Raw genomic sequence first — 19810 nt, 5'->3', positions numbered from 1 at the left:
GGTAGATTAAATTTGGGTCCAAGAAAAGAGAATGTACTCTCTTGCTTCCTCCCTGGTTTGGTTCTCCTTCCCCAAACTCAACATGAGCCAAGGTTCGGGGCAGGTAAGCACCATTTACCCTTTCATGGTCGTGATCAATACAGCGATTCAAGCTCCCACCTTCTGACTTATGGACGAGTCCACTAGAACCAGTTACACAACACTGAAATGCTTCCATCTCATTATTAAGCCTTTGAATGTGAGGGAACATTGAACTTTTCTTAAGAGGCATTTCTGGCTTTCAAGACCTAGCCGGGGGATCAATTGGGAATTGGATCAATTCCCAAGTTCACTGTTGGCACGGCCAGTTTGCAGTCACAGGTCCGGAGTCAGAGATGTCAGCTGCTGTGGCATCAGGCCTGGGTGTTCAGGGCTCCGGGGGGAAATGACTTCAAGCTCCCAAGCAAGGTGATCGTGAGCTGAGGAGAACCCAAGCACAGGAACATTCCCCTGGTTCTTGAGCCTGTGTGCATACATTCCCACTGACCTTGGTAGGTCTCCCGCTAATGACGGGCGCCCAGGCAGCGACAGATGCAATGGAAACAACTGTTGCTGGCTGTTGAGCTCATTGGTTAAACAGTTCAATCAGCAGGTAGGCAGGCAGGCAGTTGGCAAACACCAGCTGCATCCTGAGCTGGGGAACTCAGACAAGGCGAGGACAAGGGCAAGGCTGGCCTGAGGGGTCTGTAGGCCACCTAGACCTTGAATTGGACTCTTGACTGATACCTTGAAACCTCTGTCCGCTCATCTGTAGAGTGGGAATAGTCATTCTAGTTTCTTCCTAGAGGTCTCAAAGGCTGGGGTGAGTTAACCCACATGCAGAACTTAGCATATTGAGCACTCCCTGCCCATTAGCTATGACTGTGGCCATCTCTGTGTTGGAGTTCAGACGGGAGAATCATATCAGTGGGGAGAGCTGATTGGCACAATCCCCTTGATAGCCTTTTGGATTTTGGAGCAAGAGCTCCCAGGACAGACAGGCTGGGTGAAGAATAGAACAGAGAGGGCTGCCAAATTGTTTTGCCTAATACATCAATAGGGGTTTGGGTGTTGAGTATGAGCAAGTGGAGGGGTGGATTCAGGATGATGTGGAGGGGAAGTGGGACCCATCAGGAGAAGGCGAAGGCGTAATCTTTGAAGCCCTTCGATTCCTCATGACTGATAGCTTGGGGGCTTTCTTTTCTTCCTGTGGGCCTCTGGTGTCTCCAGCCCTCAGCTCACTGTCCATAAGTAGCCCAACATCTTTAGTTAAGGTCTTCTGTGCTTAGGATTCCCGTGCCCTACTTCGCCTGGGCACTCTGGTGGTCTACACCTGTAGCCCTCACATAATTAGCTATAAATTATGCCCTAAGTATGCCCAATTGCTTTCTGTGGGGTAGTATGTTTGCAAAACTACAGGCGACGCTGGGCTCACCTGGGCTGAGATGAGGAGGAGTGGGGAGAGCAGCAGGTGGTGATGTGGCTGGGCCAGGGCAGACACAGCTGGTCAGAGCAGAGGACACCAGGTGACACAGAGCTGGGACAAGGGGAAAAAGACTGGGTTTCCTCTGTTCTCAGGCCAGGGCCTCCAACCAGTTCCTTCTTTAGGGAGAGCTGGAAGACAGGGACCATTCAGGAAACTAGCATGGGTTATATTTATTTATAATGTTTTAGGTGAAATACAGAAATTCTATCAGCCCCCTAAGCTCCCAGTGCCCCCTTTGCCAGCAATCCCAGTCCCCTACTCCCTGCCCTCAGCCTAACAATGCTAGTTTTGACCTGGAACTGTGTCATATACATGGGATTGTGCAGTGGGCAGCCTTTGAATCTGGCTTTCATTTTTCACTACGTCCTTGAAACTCATCGCTTTGCGCGTCAGGAGCATATTCCTGTTTATTACTGAAAAATACCCCACTCTACAGACACACCACAGTTTATCCATTCCTTTGTTTTGGGGCATTTAGATTGTCTTCATTTACTGTGTTATTCTGACAAATCAATATGTTAGGTAGGAAGTCAGACATTGAGCCTATGTGTGTATGAGAAAGGCCTGAAGACCGGCACCCACTGCGGGAGCTCCAGAAGCCCAGCATCTTGGACTTCAATGTCCTGCCCAGACCCTGATAACCTCCCAGGTGGTCCCAGCCCTTTCCCCCCCATGGAAAGCTCCCAGGAGAATTTTCTCCCCTCAGGACCAAAGGGGTTATCTGATAACATGGGGCAATAAAACCTTCTCAGACGTGCCCAAAGGGAACCAGCAGACCTGGGGATGAATTTGCTAATGTTCACCCAACCCTCAGAAGAGGTTAAGAACTCCTGAACTCAGAATCAGTTCCACCAGGATTCTCCATCCTTTGCCCTGGAGAAGAGGGGGAGGTGGGTAAACAGACTCCCTCGAAAGCCTACAGCCAGGTCAGCCCTCTGCCTCTCTGTTGAGCCAACTGCCTGGCCTGCCCAGGTGTGTTCTCTCCACTCAATCTCTCTCCTCAACCATGTAACCTCACTCTCCCCCAGTCCGAGTGACTGGGTGCTCTCTCTCTGTCTTTTCCGTCCCCAATAAAGCCTTATCACCCTGCTCTCTGTCTCACGCCTGAATTCTTTCTTGTCTACAAGAACCCTATGGCTTCAATGGCCTTCCCTCCAGTAACAAATATACCTGTGTGACTCACATCTCTCTCAAGTTACACCTGTAGGTTTCTTCTCAAATACCACTGAGAAACTGATTCTAGTTCAGGAGTTCTTAACCTATGGGTCCTATGTTAGTCTGATGAACCCTTCTCTAAATAAAGTTTTTAATGCATAAAACAAAATGGTCGGATTTCAAAGGAAGCCGTTACATTGAAATATAATTGGGCTGGCGCCGTGGCTCACTTGGTTAATCTTCCGCCTGCGGCACCGGCATCCCATATGAGCACTGGGTTCTAGTCCCGGCTGCTCCTCTTCCAGTCCAGCTCTCTGCTGTGGCCCAGGAAGGCAGTGGAGGATGGCCCAAGTGCTTGGGCCCTGCACCCGCATGGGAGACCAGGAGGAAGCACCTGGCTCCTGGCTTCATATTGGCATAGCTCCAGCCGTAGTGGCCATTTGGGGGGGTGAACCAATGGAAGGAAGACATTTCTCTCTGTCTCTCTCTCTCACTGTCTAACTCTGTCAAATAATAATAATAAAAAAAGATCTCCCTCTGTCTCTCTCTCTTTCTGTAACTCTTTCAAATAAATAAATAAATCTTTAAAAAAAATATAATTATCAAGCATTAAGAAGAGTGCGATGCAGCAACACGGGAGTATGATCATGTTAAATAAAATAAAGAACCAGGTCTGATCACTTGGGAAATTTCTAATTAATGAGTGTAAATGATATTTTGGGGTGTTCACGTCTCTAACAAGATATAAAAATATCTATTATTTTTATTGAGGACAAAGCCATGGTACAATCATCATCACATCGTCATCGTCATCATCGTCATTGTGTTCCTATATTCCTAATGGCAGGAAGTGCTAATTTCAGTGTGAGGTTTGTGGATATGAAAATGTGATTCTCCCTTTGAACCTCACTCTCTGGATCTGTTGGGCACTTCCCCTGGGGCAGCATGCTGCAACTGTTGATCCAGTCCATTTCATTGCTATAATGTTATGTCACTGGAGTAAAGAGCTGTGGAAGCCGTGGTGTTTTTGTCTTCATACAAGAAAGAATTCAGGCATGAGACAGATAGAGCAGAGTGATAAGGCTTTATTGGGGACAGGGCATCCGTCAGGACAGAAGGGGCAAAGAGAAAGAGTGCCCAGTCACTCAGACTAGGGGAGAGCGAGGTTGCATGGTTGAATGGAGAGAACACACCTGGGCAGGCCAGGTGGGCGGCTCAGCAGAGAGCAGAGAGCTGAACGTGAAGTCTTTGTTTAGATTCCTGTTTTTTAAGGGAGTCTCTTTACCCTCCTCCCCCTCTCCTCCAGGACAAAGGATGGAGTGTCCGGGCAGAAGGGTTTGTTGGGTGAAAATCAGCAAACTCCTCCCCAGATTTGCTGGTGCCTGGGCAGAGCAGAGGGGCTCCCATAGGGTATCTGTGAAGGTTTTATCGCCCCGTGTTATCAGGTCAGGTAACCCATTTGGTCCTGAGGAGAGAGAGTTCTGGGAGCTTTCCTTGGGGGAAGGGCTAGGACCACCTGCAGGGTTATCAGGGTCTGAACAGGACTTTGAGCTTCTGCAGTAGGTGCTGGTCTTTAGGCCCTTCTCACACACACATAGGCTAATTTCTGACTTCCTGCCTAGCACTTACAAAAGGGCTGGGGACTGGCTCCTTTTGTGGATTCCTGTCTACCACAGTTATACAGCTGGGTCCTGTCTGTTCAACCCGGCTGTTTAAAGCAGGCCCTCACACCCTAGTCATTTCTGTGACTCCAGAAGCTTACGACAGCCTGACGGTTATGGCTGCAGCTCCAATGGAAGAGAATCTGAACAAAGCCCCCAAAGGCCTGTGGGAGGGGAGACACCAACTTTGTCTCTGCTGAGGAATCCTGGGTTCATAGCCACACACACATTTAAGGCAAAATGAAAAATCAAAAAAGCACCAAGAAGAGTCTAGGTGGGGGTAGAGAAATGCAACCAGTATTTTGAGAACTCTGAGTTTCTACTGAAATATGAGCCAGATTGAGTGTGGGAAAATGCAGCTTCCTGGTTTGAAGACAGGCTTATAAAGCAGCTTTTGAGTTTTACTTATATCAAATGCCTCTGTACTCACCCAACAGCATTTTTTCAGAGGTAATGAATGTGTGTGCATCACAGAAACACAGACCAGTGATGCCTTGAATGCCACTTTTATTTCTCAAGCTAAATAAGCGGGCCTCCTTCCATTGAATCGCCACTAAATAGGGTTATTTTGAAGGACAGCAAATATCTTCACCCATTTTCTTACTCCTCCAAAAAATCTAGGGCCCTCCTCACTTGCTACCATGTACCCAAGTTGTTCACTATAAAAATCCATATGGCCAGACCATTCCTTAATTACATTCTGTCACAAGGTCTCACCCAAGGTCCAACAAGGCCCCAGTGTAACTCCAAGGAACTGTCAAAGGCTCTCTACAAGAAAAACAGATCTCTCAATTGATCTTAGATGCCTTAAATTAAGAAAAAAATTACATGAGAGGGGATGAGAGAGAGAGAGAGAGAGAGACAAAGTCAGACACAGAGAGATCTTCCGTCCTCTGGTTCACTCCGTAAATGTCAGCAATAGCCAGAGCTGAGCCAACCCAAAGCCAGGAGCTCAGCACTCAATCCAGATCACCCACATCAGTGATAGGGACACAGCTACTTGAGCCGTTATCTGCTGCCTCCCAGAGTGCTCATTAACGGAAGCTAGGGATAGACGTGAAGCTAGGACTCTAACTTAGGCACTCAGATATGAGGAATGAGCATCCCAAGTGGTGTCTTAACTGCTGCACCGAATGCTTCTTTTAAAAAGTCTTCCCCAATGCCTTGAAATGTTTAATGCTTGCACAGTTGTTATCTCTCAAGAAGGGGGAGGACTTGGAGTGCAAAAACTCCTTTGGTGGTTGCTCATTGACCTAAACTCACAAGGAGGTGTAGGTATTTGATCCTCAGGGCAGTCTTTCCAAGTGTGGTAGAGCGTAAGCCATTATGACAGAGCCTATAGAATAGACAGGCCTGAGTCTGACTGAGTGGATAAATAATTTCTGGAAATAAGGCTTAGGCATCTTTCATTCTGACATAACTTCCTGCCCATTCTGGCACACAGCTGGGTTTGATCACCATTGCTTCTGAGTCCTGAAAGTCATATAAAGGATGCCTGCCCTTGGTAGGTCCCCAGGGTATGGGTTTTGTTCACACAGACTTTCACTTGGTCCCCAATAAACCTATGAGGTCTGTAGGGTAGGGGTCACTATCCAATAATACAGGTTGGCAAACTGAGGGCTGGTGGCGTTCAAGGGACTCCAGTGAAGACACCCAAGCAAAGCAAAGAGGGAGAAAGAAGGGCTGGGTATGCCCTTGGCTTCTTTTAAAGTTTTGTATGCAGGCAATTGCTGTGCTAATAAATGCCTTGTTGTCTATGAACTTCAAGGACATAGTGAGAAGTGGAGTTTTCTTTAAAGCTGTCTTTCACTTGCAAATGTATAGCCAAGAGCTTTCTAGAGAGGGGCCATGCTGCATGTGAAACCCGTATTTCTCTTCTTTTTTTGTTTGGCGAGACAAGTTGCCACCTACCACCCAGCAGAGAAAGGGTGCTGAGAGGCAGGCAGAGGTGGGGCAGCCCTGGGGTGCGCTAAGAGCAGTGCAGGAGAGTTTTTGCTCTGCAAGGTGAAGAGGAAGTCGTCTCACACTGGGGGAGGCAGGGCAGTGTGGTGGTGCTGGACTGTGTCCTGGCCTCGGGCCCTTGAGACTGGCTTGGCCCCCAGGTAGGGCACGTGCATAAATCCACAGAGGGACTCACAGAGAGCTGTGGCGTGAGGAACACCTCTGGAGGAACTTGGCATCAGGGAGTGGAGCCACTTTTCCAAATTTTATCCACTATGGCTCTGCAGGACTGGGATAAACCCTCTGGGCAGAGGGATTTGAGGCATTGACATCTGGTGGAGGTGGAAAATCTTAGAAATTTCCCCCTGAGGGAACTCCTGAGGTTCTTGGGCAAATCCAGTGAGGGGGAAACCCAGGAGGAAGGTATGCAAATGATTATTTAGAAAGAAAAATGAGGTGGCTACACTTAAATCTTGGTTTTATAGACTGTTAAGTTGCACATTCATGATCTAAGTTGCACATTCACCTCCCTTAGGCATAAGCTACAGATGTGCGATCCTTTATGTAAAGAGGCACAGTATTTGCATAGAACCTAGGGGCATCCTCTGGTCTACCTTTTTTGTTTTTTCACAGCAATGAGCATGCTTGCAACGTTGAATGAAGAGAAATAATGCCGAGAGTACACCTGACAGACCACGAAGGCATCTCAGTGAAGAACGGAGAGCCCAGTCTGCGTCCAGATTGGAGTTTTCATGGATGTTGGATGTGGGCCTCTTCCTTCCCCCATACCCTTTCTAGAATATTGCTGGGTGGAGGACTTTCTGGATGTGGAATCCCTCCCAGAACTTCATAATAGTCCCCTTGGTGAAGGGCATGTGAGATTCCCTTAACCTGCCCCCAGCGAGAGGGCTGGGACCCACCCAACCAGGTTATTGAACAATGGTGGCAAGACTTTTGACATGTAAATACTGGGTTGCTTCCAAGTCTTGCTTCTTTGTTCCATCACACAGAAATTCCCATTTTTCTTCTGTTCCTCACATACACATAATGTCTACCTAGCTACATTGACATTTCCCCCTCGAGAGAAGTAACCCATAATCTTATGGGGGTAACACGGAGGAAGGTTCATCTGCTGTGTTTTATTAGAGCTGATCTATGGGCATAGAGCTGGTTATGGGTGTTCTTATCTTGCTGTCTGTCCTGAGTGTTCAGAGGGGACCTGGGATATGATTGTCTTGCGCAATCCAGAGGGCTGGTCATATCACCAGGAGGGATAGTCTGGAAGCCCTGTCTCATGACCATCTGGAGCTGGACGGCTTAAATTCTGTTAGAGATAAAACTGATGACAGCATTAAAGACACCTGGTCCAAAGAAAAGGGCAAGAGTATGGAAGCTACAGGGTCAAGGAGTGGCAGTAGCCAGGATTTGCTAAGGGTGCTAGTCAAATGCCCAAAATTAGAGTCTCAGGTGGGGAATAGGGGGCAAACCACTTATGTTTGAAATAATATCTCAACCCCCCTAAAGAAATGGGTCTTTGAGTTCCTCCACACAGGGCCTGTCCAAATAGGTGGGAACTTGATTGGCAGTACTGTTCAGGGTGGCTGCTACTTTATACTCTGTTTACTAACCCATTTAAAGGCAAATAGGAACTGACAGGAGCAGGTCTTTATTCTTTTTTTTTTTTTTTTTTTTGACAGGCAGAGTGGACAGTGAGAGAGAGAGACAGAGAGAAAGGTCTTCCTTTGCCGTTGGTTCACCCTCCAATGGCCGCCGCGGCCGGTGTGCTGCGGCTGGCGCACCGCGCTGATCTGAAGGCAGGAGCCAGGTGCTTCTCCTGGTCTCCCATGGGGTGCAGGGCCCAAGCACTTGGGCCATCCTCCACTGCACTCCTGGGCCACAGCAGAGAGATGGCCTGGAAGAGGGCAACCGGGACAGAATCCGGCGCCCCAACCGGGACTAGAACCCGGTGTGCCGGCGCCGCAAGGCGGAGGATTAGCCTAGTGAGCCGCGGGGCCGGCCGCAGGTCTTTATTCTTAATAATAATCAGGTGGGCATTAAGGCCTGGCCAGGCGTGTGTGAGACCCAGACCCTTCTATCTCTTCACATGGGGTGCTGGAAGAGACATTATAAGGAGGTGTGAATGTTAGGCTGTCCCCTCAATAGTGATGATTTCTTTGGAAGCTGGATGAAGTGATTTTTTTTTAGCTTAGGGCCAATGGGGTCTGTAGTTCTGACCTGGGGGTCTTTCAACCCTAGGGCAGTTGCATTTCCAGTGGCCAAGTTTTTGACAGAGCAGACAGGGCTTCTTTGGAAGCTGGCTTATGTTATAACAGCAGCTTACCCAGTGCCCTGGCTTTCCACATCGATAACAGAGCTATCTAGGGGAGGACTGGCCTTGTTGTGTCTCCTTGATGCCTGATTCCTCAGTAAAGCAGCTATTAGCTGGGACTGCTGCCTCTCCTTACGTTGCTCCTCTTGCCTGGCTAATTCTTCTTCCTCCTGGTTCTTGTTAAAGTAGATGGTAGAGGTAACCTTTAGGATGTCAACCGTGGGGGATGCTCTGTCCCATTCCTAATTTTTGAAGCTTTCTTCTAATATCAGGGACAACTTGGGCTAGAAATCTATCCTTTAGTACTGTAATCCCTATAGGGGAGTCGGGATCTAAATCAATGTATTTATCAAGACCCTTTTCTAAAAAGGGAGGTGGATTTTATGGGGTTCCTGTCTCCTTGAAATCCTGTGTTGTAAAGGGGACTCATTCTGATGGGGCTGTTGGGTCCCACTCTCTTCTGTATGGGGAACTTTCCAACAGTCTCTGGAATTGGGACTTAGGGCTGATTCTCTGGGCAAGGGGAGGCGGCTGGCTTGACAGGCACCTGAGGGTATAAGGGATTTTGTGTGTCTGTAGGGGCACCATCCTGTGATGGCAGTTCTTTTGGGTTTGCCTCGCAATGGATTCTTGATTGTAGATTAAATTAAGCCAGCATAGTTGAGTCCACCTTGCAATCCTTCCAGAGTTCTTGATTTTTTTTCTTAGTGCCATAAAGGACTATATATAAGGGATTTCTGTCCATTTACTATGCTCACAACAGAATAGATCTAGTTGTAAAATAGTAACTCCCATTTTCTGGCCAGACTCCCTGGTCACCTAATTTAAACTGTGGTCAGATGGTATTACAAAGGGAAATTAGATTTTTCTTCTTTAAAGTCTAGGGATCAAACCATGCGTCCTAGTGGGGGAGTTCCACAGAATAGATAATTTCCCATTCTAGTCCCTCTGTGGTCGCCAAATACACTACTGGTGACCAGCTGCTCGGGGGTTCTTGTCTTCATGTAAAAAAGGGATTAAGGCATGAGACAGAGTAGGGCAGTCAGCATGCTAGCAAAGTTTAGTGAAAACAATAGCGAAAAGGGTATACCTGACAGAGAAGGGAGGCATCTCAGTTTAGAACTCGGGTCTACTTTAAATCACCTTCAGATAGCTTACAATACCAAACACAAGGCAAAGCTCTGTGAATGGTTGTTATATTGTATTTAAGGGTAATAATAACAAGAAAAAAAAAAAACCCCTGTACACGTTCAGTACTGATGTCACCATCGTAGGTACAACTATGTAGTACACGATGGATGCACAGTTGGTTGAATCCTTGGCTGCGGAACCCATGGATATGTAGGCCAAATGTGTTTCATGGCTGACTACATGAAATAGGATACTTGCTCCCTAAGGGGAAAAAAAAAAACACTGGCTGTGCCAATGATCCTAAAATATCTGGTCAATTTAGTCAGAAAATTAAGTCAAGTCAATCAAATACTATTTATTCATACAGCTAATTATTATCGAGAGCCTCCCCCTATGTGCTGAGTGCAATTCTAGGTGCCAGTGAGATGGGTGATCAGGAGACAGCGCCCTGCTATCCTAGGGCTTCCCACTGAGGAGAGAGATGGTGAGCAAACAGAATACAGCAGGTGAAGAGGATGGAGACAGAATTCGCTTTATACAGGAGGACCAGGGAGGAGGCATGAGGGCACGCCTCCAGCAGGGCCCTAAGTGCAGTCAGAACCTGAGCCATGTGGACATTGAATTGAGGGCATCAGGCAGGGCTGGTACAGACCGAGTGCAGGACAGTGAGAAGGTGGGAGGGCATCATGGCAGGAGACAGGTCAGAGAATGAGTAGGAGGTAAGGTCAGGGTGCACAGAGCCCTGGAAGATTTTCAGATGTGGTTCTAAGAGTCAAGTGAAGCCACTGGAGGGGTATGAGCAGGGTAGAACTCCACTCAGTTTGCATTTTAAAGGACGGCTCAAGGTGCTGGGCTGAGAGCAGACCCTGGAGACAAATATGGGAGTCAGGACAAGAGTTGAGATGCTACGTAGTCCTGGCTAGAGAGTAAGGTGGCTTGGATCATCACATGATAAGGGTGAGTTCAAATTATTTTGTAGCCAGCAGAATATTGACAAGTTCCATGGAGTTCATGCAACTAACTTGAACTCTGTTAATGCAAAAACAGCGAGTGCAAGGTCTTTTCAGACAAGAATGGCAAGAGGTGAGGTTCAGAAGGCGTCTCCTCTGCGCAGGCACCTTCCTAAGCACAGCCGGCTCCTCTTATGTGCAGCAGTGAGGCTCTATGTGGTCATCAAGAACACTAACAAACACTGAATTAGTGAATACTGAGCCTTTGCACCTACGGGAAAGGCTCCCGTGAGTCTCTGGTTTCAAAATTTTTGTCAGCTGACCATTACGCAGCCTTGTTTCACATGTGTTTCTGTTTCACGTCCCTTACGCCATAGGCACTGTGGACCTCAAGGTCAACTGCACTGTTACTCCCTTCTGAGCAAAGCTTACCTGATCACACACTTTCTCCTTGCGTGCACTCCTACGCTTAGGAAGCCTCGCCAGCGCTTCTGCACTGTGTGTGGAGGCCGTTTCAAACAGCAGAAAGTTAAAGAACATGAAGGACACGGCACTCAGCAGCCTGAGAGAAGGACACCTGTTTACAATCTGAGACTGAAACAGGAAAGCAGAACCTTGCCTCATTCAGCCCCAGCTAGGGAAGGGGCACTGATACACATGATCTGGGAATGACCATGAACGCACCTTGAGTATTTGAGGGTTACAAATTATGAACATGTGCAACTGTAGAGACATAAAGAAGTGTTAGCATGTAGGTGGATTTGTGAAATAATGAGAATGGATTGCTCCTCAACTCATAATATCCCCGTCAGACAGGCACCAGGAGGCCCACACGAGGGAAGGGGAGACCAGGGCACAGAGGGCTAAGGAGCCTGGCTCATGTTACAGAGCAAGGAAGAGGGGGGCCCAGGGATGCAACAGAACCCCCTCCTGCTACTTTTCTGCTGTGCTGAGAGTGCCAGGGACCATGAAGAGCTCCACATTACTTGGTGTTTTTCAAATTCCCTTGCCAAGAATACCTTGAGCGCTGGGATCTTTCCAGAAAAACTTTTATTGCTTTTAGGGCCACAGTGAACAGTTTGAGAAAGACACTGCTGCCTCTTATAGCAATTGTCCCTGTGGGGCAGTTGTTAACACGCTGGAGAACAGTACTGCAGGGGGCTGGGGTTGGGGCTCAGCTGGCTAAGTCACCGATTGCAACATGGGCATCCCACATCAAGAATGCCAGCTCAAGTCCTGGCTGTTCTGCTTCCTATCTAGCTCCCAGCCAATGCACCAGGAAGGCAGCAGAAGATGGCCCAAATGCCCGGGACACTGCCACCTCCAGGGGAGACCAACATCTTCATCCAAGGTCAAGGGAAAGGGACCCCCTCCCCCAATGTCACAGACTGCACCTGACCAAACACACATGCCTGAGGGATGTGCAAAAAAACAATGATGTCAACACGGAGAGACCACACTTCCCAGCCTTCATCATTCTGGCCCACCTGGACTGAACTCAACCAAATGATAGGAAAGCTCAAATGTCAGTAAGATACCCTTCAATAAAATCATGAGGCATGTGTGCTGAATAAGAAAACACATTTCCAACATCTGACTCCGAGTTTTTAAGACATAGGTTTCCAATTATGAGTAGCAAAAATCTACCAAGTGTTGGAGCCAGTATTGTATTGTAGTGGATACCACCACTGCCTGTGATGCCAGCAACCCATATGAGTGTCGGTTCATGTCCTAGCTGCTCCCAGTTCCAATCCAGCTCGCTGCTACGGCCTGGGAAAAGTAGTGAAGATGGCCCAAGTGTTTGGGCCTCTGCACCCATGTGAGAGACCTGACAGAAGCTCCTGGCTCCTGACCTCACACTGGCCCAGTCCCTACCATTGCAGCCACCTGGGGGTGAATCAGCAGATGGAATCTCTCCCTCTTTCTCTGTAACTCTTTCAAATACATAAATTAATTAAAACACTCTGCCAAGTCTGCTCTAAGATATAGTTAAGCCTCTTCAAAATACATCTGTAGTTAAAATTATCAACGGAACATGACATGGTTCACCAGCCTGACCCTGTCAGAAACTCCACAGTTGAGTCGATGTTTCCATGCTGAAGCACCATGTAACAGGTGAGACGTGTACCCTCCAAACAGGACAACCTCACCAAGTGTTCAGATGGGGTCATCTGTCCCAAAGAAGCAAAACTGCCCCCAGTTGAGGCCTGCTTCTCAAACACAGGGCCATAGGTAGCATGGTCAACACCCCACACTGTACAGGTCAGGGGTGAGGGGTGAGGGGTGAGGGGAAGAGATGAGAACCTGGAGGTTTAAAAGACTTACAGGAGGGGCTGATGCTGTGGCACAGCGGGTAAAGCCACTGCCTGCAGTGCCGGCATTCCTTATGGTCGCCAGTTCGAGACCCGGCTGCTCCACTTCCAATCGGCTCTCTGCTATGGCCTAGGAAAGCAGTGGAAGATGGCCCAAGTGCTTGGGCCCCTGCACCTGAATGGGAGACCCGGAAGAAGCTCCTGGCTCCTGGCTTTGGATCGGCACAGCTCCAGCCTTTTTGGCCAATTGGGGAGTGAACCAGTGGGTGGAAGACTCTCTCTCTCTCTCTCTGCCTCTCCTTCGCTTTATGTGTAAGTCTGGCTTTCAAATAAATAAATAAGTCTTTAAAAATAAAAGACTTACAGGAAATTCAAGTCTCTGAAATACGTAGGGAGCAGGTACAGGAGACTGCAGAGTTTTAAAAAAATATCAAGTGAAAAACATTTAGCTTGTTTTGAGAACAAGATCGTGTGGAACACACAGGAAAATATAGAAGAAGCTTCCTAGCTAGACGCCTTCATAATAGAGTGATCCTTCAAGTTGTGGTCCAAATGGAGACACTTAGGGAGGGACAGGGGCACTCTAACCACCAAGCAGCATTTCCAGGGCCCCCATGGCTCTGTGGGGATAGGGCCACCCTCATTCTCTGACCCTTCCAGGGCTGCCACGATGTGACAGCTCTGTCCTCTGGGATGACACCACTATGCAGTCCTGATGCTGACAATGACAAATGCTATGCTACAGGTGACACATGCATTCTCTGATTTAAGGCTCCTAATGGCAATGTTCCATTACAGCCCTCGCTGTTTAGAGGAAGGCCTGGATCAAGATCACACAGTTACCAGAGGCTACAGCAGGGATCTACGTGCGTCAGGCTGACCTGAGAGGCCACCCATCTCACTGTGATTGTCATTTGTGTCAGTTCCAGGCGATGTTCTGCTGACTTGCAAGATGCCACGTGCTTCAGAATCTACTGACGGGTGGATTTGCCATCCCTGCTTCTTGGTTTAGGGCAAGAATGGGGAACCTTTTTCATGACAAGGGCCATTTGGATATTTATAGCATTGTTCATGGACCACACAAAATTATCAGCTTAAGAAGGAGCCTGCTGTAGATTTATTGAATTTCTTTTTTTTTTTTTTTTTTTTTATTTTTTGACAGGCAGAGTGGACAGTGAGAGAGAGAGACAGAGAGAAAGGTCTTCCTTTGCCGTTGGTTCACCCTCCAATGGCCGCCGCGGCCGGCGCTCTGCGGCCGGCGCACCGCGCTGATCCGATGGCAGGAGCCAGGATCCAGGTGCTTTTCCTGGTCTCCCATGGGGTGCAGGGCCCAAGCACCTGGGCCATCCTCCACTGCACTCCCTGGCCACAGCAGAGGGCTGGCCTGGAAGAGGGGCAACCGGGACAGAATCCGGTGCCCCGACCGGGATTAGAGCCCGGTGTGCCGGCGCCGCTAGGCGGAGGATTAGCCTAGTGAGCCGCGGCGCCGGCAATTTATTGAATTTCAAGACCTGCCTGCAGCTGCCGTGGCAGGGCTGGACCAAATGATGTCACAAGCTTTCCACAGCCCACGGGCTGGACATCCCCCACCCCTGGCTGAGGTCAGTTCTGCAATGATGTCCTTCTCGTAAGCGAAATACACTTTAACACAAAGCTAAGCCAAGCCAAGCGGATTACGAAGTGGGTTTGGAGTCACTTGTGGGTGAAAGAGAGCCGCTGTTTGAAGAGAAATCAGTGCGAGAGAACTTTGGCTCAGCCACAGTGTGCCCCACGACCTGAGTCTTATAATGAACTCGTTACAGTCCCAGAGGCCCTTCTGAAGGGGGCAGACACCTGCTGAGGCAGGGGAAATCCTACTGGAAATGAGTCCATTTGTCCTGGAAAAACAACACGCCTGTAAGTTGTTTTTAAGTCCTCGAAGTTTGCTTTGTGATCCTAGAGTTACTCTGCCTCATGGTATATGAGGACACTAGAGGACTGTGGGAAAATAGAATTAAAAGATAATTTTAGTGCAAAAAAAGTTTTGGAATCCATGCATAACTTTTTCATAACATACATTTTTTCCACAAACTCTTTGAAGGCCTTGCAGTGGAAGGAGAATTCTATAGTGATTAACCATTACTTAATTTTCCACCCTTTGCCTCTGGGTGCCTGCTGCTGAAGCCGTCACCTCTGTGTGACCGCTCTGGTGTTTAAACAGCTAATCTCCTGCTAACAACGTGCAAATCTCTGCATGACTTCATAGCAACCTTCATGGTATTTCCTTTTGTGTCCCTTTATAGGAGCTGACTTGACCCTTGCTAATAATTAAAAGCACTTTCTAAAGCACTCACCAAAGTCACCGTGTGTCTTGTGACATTAGTTTGTCCCCAGTGTAGAAAACCAATCAAGGAAAGTATCTTTAGGCACTGATTCGGGTTGATCCTCGTGTCCGTGGGGGCGTGCTGTACACATTCACATGTTCTCTCTCATTTACTGAGCTACAACTATGTGCCTGGCCCTGTTGTAGGCGGCGCAAAGACCTGTACCTTCATGGAACCATCCTGGTGAGGTGGAATGGGTCAGATAGACAATAAGTAAGTAGGTTATTTGATGTGTCCCATGGAGGATACTGCTATGAGGCAAATAAGGCAAGAAGGATGCCCGAGAGTAGGTGCTGTGTTTCAAACTACAGTGCTTAGGACAAATAGGCAAATCAGAGACCTCAGTGAGGTTGGGGGAGGGGAGAGTCATGAGGATGCAGGGAGCACCCCAGGCAGAGGAAGTCCAGGGAGGGGCGGGGCCAGCAGGAGGCTGGGGTGTGGGGGGCCAGGGGTGCCTGCAGTCATTCCCCTCATTTCGAGGAGATGACAATCCAAGACCCCCAGTAGATCCCGAAACTGAATAGTATCAAACACTATAGAGGCTGCTCTTCTACACATAGGGGTAAGGTTTAATTGAGAAGTGAGGCACAGTGAGAGATCACAACCACTAATAAGACAATAGAATTATTACAGCCCTAGGCGTGCTGGTCGCCAGCGGTACCACTCTCGTACTTTGAGGGCTTTTTGATCACAAGCCCTGTGACGACTAGAGCAGCTATGAGTGGGCAGGTGGGGCGCACAATGTGGGTGTGCTGGATTCACATTCAGGACAGGTGGAGTAAGATGGCGCGAGATTTCATCACGAGGCAGTGTAAGACTCTGGATTGCTTATTTTTGGAATTCTTCATTTAGTGCCTTCAGACCACAATTGACTGCAGATAAGTGGGGTTGCTTGATTTCACAGAACCATGTCCTTACGCAACGACTTGGCATTTTCTTGGTATAGGATAGAAAACCTTTAAAAGAGGTTTAGCATAAAGGCAGCATGGTCAGACTTAGGGTTTCCACGGAGGCTCAACTGGCTGTGGGGTGGGGCCCCGGCTGTAGAAGACCCAGGGAGAAGCAGGAGCCAGGTAGGAAGTGGATGGCACTAGTCCAGAGGTCATCGTGGCTTGGACAGTCTGGTGGCAAAGGACAGAAGGAATGGATTGGATTCTGGGTGTATGTTGAAAAGTGGCTAGAACAGGATTTACTGGCAGATTGACGTGGAGTGTGAGAGAAGGGACTTAACGGTGTTCAGTATGTGTCTGTGCACATGTACTGGTGCTAAGATGTCCACTTGAATCTGTATTCATTTTTTTAAAAAAATCTTTAATTACAAAAATTAAATGAATTTGTGAAATTATATAAAGCTTAAAACTTCACATTAAGAATATCATATAAAAGGGAGTGATTCCACATCCTATAGACAGGATGTGATTTTGAAAGCCAACGTCAAGGTAAGTGCCCAAGTCCAAGTCCTATGAAACAATGACTCTGAAACACATAGTGTAAAGCAGCCTTGGGTGGTTTATGAGATCAGGTGACAGGAAAGAACAGACCTTGTTAGTACTGTTTTTCTATAATGACACCCCCTGGGCCATGTGTCAATCAGCTACCAACAGCCTTGTCTGTGCCCAGTCTGCAAGCACTAGTTGATCTCCTCTTGCCTCAGTTCAAAAGATTGTTCTAGAAATGCTAGCCCTCCTAGAAAACCAAGCCATTTCCATCAACTTTGCTTGAGTTAAACTTTCTGGGATATTATTCCTCACAAGACACATGCCCTTGGCCAGCACCGCGGCTCACTAGGCTAATCCTCCGCCTTGCGGTGCCGGCACACCGGGTTCTAGTCCCGGTCAGGGCGCCAGATTCTGTCCCAGTTGCCCCTCTTCCAGTCCAGCTCTCTGCTGTGGCCAGGGAGTGCAGTGGAGGATGGCCCAAGTGCTTGGGCCCTGCACCCCATGGGAGACCAGGAGAAGCACCTGGCTCCTGCCATCGGATCAGTGCGGTGCGCCAGCCACAGCACGCTGGCTGCGGTGGCAACTGGAGGGTGAACCAACGGCAAAGGAAGACCTTTCTCTCTGTCTCTCTCTCTCACTGTCCACTCTGCCTGTCAAAAAATAAAAAAAAAAAAAAAAAAAAGACATATGCCCTTAATTTGGCCGTTTGGGAGAGCAGAGCATCACAGATGGCCGGCTTGTTACTGAGAGCAAAGCGATACAAAGCTCAGCTCACATTGTTCCAAGCAATGCAAAAAGGAAAACAGAAACCAAAACGAAAAACCACAGTGCTTCAACCCTTCACCGGTCTACAATCCCTCATGTACACTCTAAAATCCCAAAAGTAAGCTCTGAGTGCTGCCAGCTGTCTGGAAGCTCTGGTAGAAGCAAGACCAGGCTGACCCGAGCTCACTGGGTGGTGACCCTCAGCTGGAAGGAAGACCTGGAGCCTGGCGTGGTCATCGGTGACACTGCAAACAGTCCTGTGTCTGACGGCATGGGGGGGGGGTGACCAAATACACAGTGCAGGGGCTCTACCAGCCTTCTTTTTTCTTTTCTTTTTTTATTGTTTCAACCAATTTTTATTTACAGAATATAAAGCTATTCAAACAGATACATTCCTTCATTTAATCAATGGTAAAAAGCCTTACTAAACAGAAAGAGAGCCTGGACATCATCATTTATGTTTAAACAAAGATACAGATCGTTCAAAGCGTATGAACACAGAACACAAAATGTAGTTTTTACTTAAGCGGCTACATGAGTGAGGTTGTCTTTACGTTTCTTCACCGACAACCTCATCTTAACCACTGAACAATTTGTACGTAAATTAACAGTAGTGAAAGTGTCAAAATTCAAATTTAAACATTAAATTTTGGAACAGCAACAGCAACAAAAAGAACAGAAAGTATTTTCCTTACCAAACAGATCAAAAAATTCTCAGAGACTGGGATACCTTCTGAGGCATATCAAAACACCTGCGACAAAGGTTGCACTCATTTGAGAGGTATCAATACATGTTCAGTGCTGAGACTATTTGTAGCACTTATGGTATATACAAAGCAGACAATGAGGGTTCACATTGGAGAAACACAGATTTAAGCATTATGCTACAACTTGCAAATTTAACATCACAGCTGACGCAGTGACAATTACTCATTTCATATTTTTTTTTTCTAAAACTCAATAAGCAAGTTATCATTTAAGCACATGGAATAATGCCATGTCTTCTTAGTTCTAATAGTAAATTTTAAAATCCAAACACTTTGTATCATGGAGACTTTACCTAGCTGTACAAGAGCTCCCAAATACAGCAGTCATAAAGTTTCTTCTGTGTAGACTCCATCAATTTATGGTTATTTTAGTACAGACGAATGCAGGATACTACTCCAGATTACTGGGCAACTGTGGGGAGCAACCCGGACTAGACTAAGTTACTGGAATTAAGACTTATTCTATGCATCTGCTCTCCCACAATATGGAAATGAGAAGGCTTGGATTCGGTCTGCCTGATTAGTAAGGCGGTAAGCACCAGCAGGCGGCTCGACCAGAGTATGAGCCGCAGGTCACCGAAGATAGGCACGAATCAACACCATTAGGCCTCCCCACAATATGGCAATGAGAAGGCTTGGATTCGGTCTGCCTGATTAGTAAGGCGGTAAGCACCAGCAGGCGGCTCAACCAGAGTATGAGCCGCAGGTCACCGAAGACAGGCACGCATCAGCGCCTAAAAACCTCCTCACAACATGGCGAAGAGAGGACCCGGATTCGGTTTGCCTGATTGATAGGACTTGTAAGAACCTGTGGCAACTCTAGCAAGTAGAGCAGAGTGTGTGCCGCGGGACACCGAAGACAGGCACGTATCAACGCCAAAAAATAAAAAGAAAGGGGGATCTGTGGGGAGCAACCCGGACTAGACTAAGTTACTGGAATTAAGACTTATTCTATGCATCTGCTCTCCCACAATATGGCGCTGGGAGAGAAGAAAACAGCTTCTACACAGCTGCCTCCAGTTCAGCCAATAAACTGTAGGACTTGCTCCTGATTGGAGGAGAGCAGCGTACTCGGCATGTGGGCAGCCGAGTTGGGATTGGCAGAGGAGGACTATAAAGGAGGAGAGAGATGGCATGCACAAGGAACATCTAAGGGGAACATCTATCTGAAGGAACACCTGTGCAGCCCCCGAGAGAGCTGGCCGGCGGTGTGCCGCTCCCCCGCGGAAGTGGGTAATGTGGCAGGGGGAACCGCCCTTCCACGGAGGTGGAAGGGTCGGTAGCCAACCCGGGAAGAACCAGCAGCAAACCCGAAGAGGGGGAGCGACAGGCAACAAAATGTCTGTGTGTTGCTACCTGTACTTAGGTACGCACTCAGCACAACTACAACCATGACAAGTAAATACCTTCACCTGTCAGCTACTGCTTCCAGGGTTCCTCTCCAGGTCACAGGAGCTAGGTTAATGGATACTAGCGAGTCTCAACTTATCTCT

This window comes from Oryctolagus cuniculus, chromosome 4 (genome assembly GCF_051225735.1).
Source record: "Oryctolagus cuniculus isolate XC-2025 breed Fujian yellow rabbit chromosome 4, ASM5122573v1, whole genome shotgun sequence".
Lineage (NCBI taxonomy): Eukaryota > Metazoa > Chordata > Mammalia > Lagomorpha > Leporidae > Oryctolagus > Oryctolagus cuniculus.
This window is presented reverse-complemented; position numbering follows the sequence as displayed.